Genomic DNA, 4,890 nt, shown 5'->3' with positions numbered 1-4,890 from the left:
GTAAAGTACCTTCATTTGTCAATCACAGAGCACAATAAGGTCAAAAGTTCCCCACCCCTGGATCCCAATTGAATCTACCCCAGAGTTACATCAAGTTTAAACACAGCACTTAATACCCAAATGGAGGTCTTTTCTTCATCTTGACACGAGGCAAGTTCTCAGCAATCTTAGTTCCTGGGGAGACAAGGCTTAGCAAGGCCATAAGATACATTGCCAGTCCCTTCATGAATTTATCCTCTGTCTGTAGAACAGTCCTAGAACCCCTGAACACATTAGCAAAGCCCTCTCCCAGGATTTCTGTAAACATACAACAAGAAAATCCTTCTTCAGGGCTTCTGAACCAACAGAAAGGCTCCCAGACCCCTGCAACAACAGCACTGTCCTTCACCAGTAGACAGTATTCATTCTTTCTGCAGGACAGTCTCCAGACCCCTGCAACAACAGCACTGTCCCTCACCAGTGGACAGTATTCACTCTCTGTCTGCAGGACAGTCTCAGGCCTTCTTAGCGGACAGCCAGGTTCCAGGACTTCTTCAACAAAAGGACTGTCTACTGGTGATAGACAAATCTGTTTTTTTTTTTTTTTTACAGACAGACAAAGTACCAGCAAAACAGCCATGTCTCCTCAGTCCTTGGCAGCTCAGGGGGCAGGTCTCAAAAGTCCAGGGCAATTCAAAGCGGCCACCAGCAATTCTCTTAGTCTCTCTCTCTCCACGAGGTGCTGCTTCCAAAAAGATCTTCCACCTCTCTCTAGTGTCTCTCCAAATCTACGTCACCAGCTCCTCCCAGTTCAGGACTTTCTTTTCACATCAACAAGTCCATCCCACAGGTGGGATTAACAAGCTCTGGGTTTTAACACAATCAATTTGAAAACCAAGCCAATACAGGGGAATCTTTAATTGCCATTACTATCACAGGCCACTGGGGTGCTTGCCGCTACAATCGATTACCCCTCAGACGGGTGCTTGGTCCCCCTACACTCTTCAGGCCAGGAGCTGAAGCTGTCATGTGGCAGTGGCTGCACCACAACCTCCAGGGGCAAAAACCTTTTGGTCCCAAAGTTCACACTGCACTGACCTCTCACTTTGTCCTTCGAATCTATGTGTTGATTATTCTGGATTGCCACAGCTGCTGCTGATCTGGAGTCCCACTGGCCGGGGGCTGGTCAGGCCCGCCCTTGGGCTAAAGCCCTCAGTGTGGGGCTGGGCTCAGCTCCCAGAGCACTGAGCTGGCCGATTCCTGCCAGCCTTCCAGGCTGTCCTCAGCGGGAGGTTAGCTTCTCTGAGTCATTTTGTGGGTTCTGCAGCTCCAAAGTTTGTTTAGAGTCCCTTTTTACATGAATTGGAGGTGGTGGGAGCCAGAGCCACAGGGAGGTCCTGTTTCTACTATCAGGATATGTATTCTTAACCAAACAAGGGATACTTCTCAAGAAGTAAAACAAATAATTTTGATTACATAAAAATGAAATGCTCCTGCCCAAACAAAATGAATGCTTCTGGAATAAAAAGGGGAGGTGTAGAATAGGGAGAGGGGGGAATCTGGATTTAGAATCTGAGGACCAGGGTTAAGTCTCAGCTCTTCAACTTACTACCCTGGATAAATCACAGACAAATCAATTATTTAGCCTTAGTTTCCCCACCTGTACAAGGAGAACAAAACATCTCTAGCACCTATTTCACAGTTTATTATGAGGACCAAATGAGCAACCCCTTATTAAAAGTTATGCTGACTTTCTCATTGTTTCCAACCCTGCTTCTTAGTATTGGAAGAGGCATCACCCAGTGCACAATTTTTGTATTAACTGCTATTTGTCACATCTGTGACGTATGTACCCTTACCTGCAGATTGTCACATGCTTGCTCCCTTGGGAAGGAGCTGAGAAGCAAGGACCCAGTCTCTTTTGTTCAGCCGGACCCATTGGAATTGTCTTTAAAGTTCCCAGTAAAAGCTGGCCCCACCTTGAAACCATTCCATCAATGTATTGCCACCTTGATATGCTCCAGTAAACTCCTTTTAATCCTCTTTGTCCTGACTTTTGCCTCATTAGTTAGAATGAAAAGCCCAGATGAAAAATTTTCCTTTCAACACCATTTAGGGACTAGATCCAGCAGCTGATTCCTCATCATTCAAGGCTACTAAAGATCCAGAAATGTTAAGTTTTCATGAGTTATCAATTGGATCAACAATTTGGTTTTATTCATGGTAATAACACTTAAAAATAGATGTGTTCGAATTCAACTTTATCTTCACCTCTACATTCCAAGCTAGACTGTATGATTTGACACCTGGACCACTGCACCTTACTGCCTACCTTCCCCACAAGTGCCCACTTCTCCATGGGATCACCTCTTTTGTTGTCCTGCCCCAAAAGAATATGAGCTTCTTGAGAACAGGGCCTATCTCAATACTTTCTTTATATTCCCAGCACTTACCATGATGCTGGTCCATGATAAGCTCTTAATAAATGCTTTTTTCATCCATTCATTTAAAATTTTTTGAGTAGTTTTATAAGTAGCCATTATGGTTGGGCAAATCACTTTAAGTGGTACAGTGTAAAAAGTGCTAGACCTTGGAAGTCTGAGGACCTGGGTTTAAATCCAGGCTCTGGGTCTGACTGCCTGAGGGACTGGCAATTGCTGGCTTCTCCTTTCCAGGCCTCCCTTTCCTTCTCCAGAAAACAGACAGCTTCTCTTGGGGGTCTCTTTCCAGCACTGAACCCTAGACAACTACTCAAGATCTCTTGCTGGGCACTGCTATAGGGCCTGAAAGCTGAAAGAATCCCACCACTACCTGCCAGGCCTTCCTCTCAGCAGAGCCGGGAAAAGCCAAGTGGATCCTTTCTTGACCAGCCCCAACCATGACAAAGTAATTCCTGATTCTTTCTCTCTTGCCCTGAGAAACTGAAACTTAAAATACCAAAGCATGAGCTGTTTGCTGTGTTGCTAGGCTCGCATCTCATCGGCACCTCAGCTCTCCACTTCCAGACAGCTCCCTCTAGTGTCAAACTCACCAAGTCAAACCAAGACCATAAGAACCCATTAAGCACTATGTTGGAGCTTCTTGCTGTACCTCCTTCCTCCTCTAAGAGGCCCAGTGACAGCAGGAGGGGGGTCTTGACTTGTGCATAAATTGGATTAAAGTGCATTACTGCAGTACAGTCACCTGCCTTACTCTCTCCTGCAGAGCAGAGGCATCAAAGGCCAGTGGCAGGACAAAAGTCAAGACGACAGGTGGTAGCCTGGGATGTAGGGAGTGACCTTGGCCTTTCCCAGGCCTCAGTTTGTCTGAGGCAATGCCCATTCACTGACTGAGGGCTAGGTAAGAAGTGAGATGAAAGATGCACTAGTTTACCATCACAAAAATATCCATCTGGTGTGGGGGGGCATCCCCAGGAGGGCTGCTAGCACAGGTTCTTAGATCTGCTTTACCAGGAAAGAGAGCTGTTTAAGAGGTCAACAATCGTTTTAATTTCACTCACTAGTTCAGGGAAAAGTCAGCACCCTGAACTTCAGAAAATATACAAACAGAGAAAATACAAGCAGAGAAATTAAGACCAACAGACAGGGCTCTGACTGCCTGAATCAACTACACACTTTACATACATCCCTGGATCGAGAGATCCCCTCATGTGAGCAGTCAGGGAGCTCTGAACATCTGGACCAGGGAATCTTAAGACCCTTCTTGTAAGTGAGCCCATACCAACTCAGAGTATATATACACTTCTCAGAGCCAGAAGGCATCACAACCCTGATGACTCAGGGCCTAACTAGAAATTAGCAAAAGGTATGAAAGCCTTCCTACAAGCAAGCTGCCCCCAAGCAAGCTTCCCTTAATGGACTCCACTATGAGGCCTATTAATGGGCCAGGAAGATCTTAAATCCCATTAACATTACAGGAGAGGAAAGACCCTCAAAGCTTCTGGCCAGAACAGAAAACAATTGCTATGGACCCTCACTCTAAGCCACCACAACCTAAACCAGGAGCCCCAGAGGCTGGGCTGGGGGCTATGATTGGCCCCTGTGCTAAGTGCTGGATACACAACGAAAGGTGGAAGATGATCTCTGATGCCAGAGAGGTCACAGCCCAGTAGGGGAGACAACATGCAAAGGGCCCTGTGTGACATGGCAGAGACAGGAGGAAGAGAGGAGGCCCCGGCATGGGCTGGGATCAGGAAACTCTGGGGGCAGAAGGTGAGGGTTTGGATGGGACTTGAAGGAGGCAGAGAATTCCGGGGGGGGGGGCACCCATTAGGCTGTAAGCCCCTGGGGGCAAGGACTGTCTTTTGCCTCTTTATATCCCCAGCACAGCCCAGTACTTGGCATACAGTAGGCACTTAATAAGTGGTCCTTGACTGACAGACAATAAAAATGCCCAGAGTAGAATGTGGAGTGTCTTGTGAGGGGAGGAAGGAGGCCAGAGTCACAGGATTGCAGAGAGGAGAGGTCAGAGATTATGAGAAGAGGTGTCTGGGGTTGCAGTCTGCTGGAGGCCAGAAGGGACAGGACCAAGGGCTCATGTGGGCAGGGGCCACCTGGTTGTCAGGGCCTGTGGGAAAGGAGAGGGAGTGGAGGGATGGTGTTGAGAGGGGCGAAATGGATGGAAAGTACTTTACAAACCTGACCAGGCTATATAAATTATCATGTGGCCTTGGGTAAATCCTTCCCCTGTTGGCCTCAGTTTTCTTCTCCATAAAATGAAGGGGTTGCCCAAGATGATTGTTGAGGTCACACCCAGGCCTAGATCTATGAACCTCAAGGTCAGGGGTTCTTAGCCTGGGGCCCACAGGTCCCCAAGGGCTCACAGAAAGATGGATAGCTTTCAAGTGGTCTGTTGGATATATACATACATACACACATGCATACATGTAGTGTGTACATATATATGCTTGGG

This window comes from Petaurus breviceps, unplaced genomic scaffold (assembly GCF_028583685.1).
Source record: "Petaurus breviceps papuanus isolate PSGF00001 unplaced genomic scaffold, PetGlider_PUasm1.0 490, whole genome shotgun sequence".
Taxonomy (NCBI): domain Eukaryota; kingdom Metazoa; phylum Chordata; class Mammalia; order Diprotodontia; family Petauridae; genus Petaurus; species Petaurus breviceps.
The sequence above is the reverse complement of the archived record's forward strand: the minus strand, read 5'-3'. Positions refer to the sequence as shown.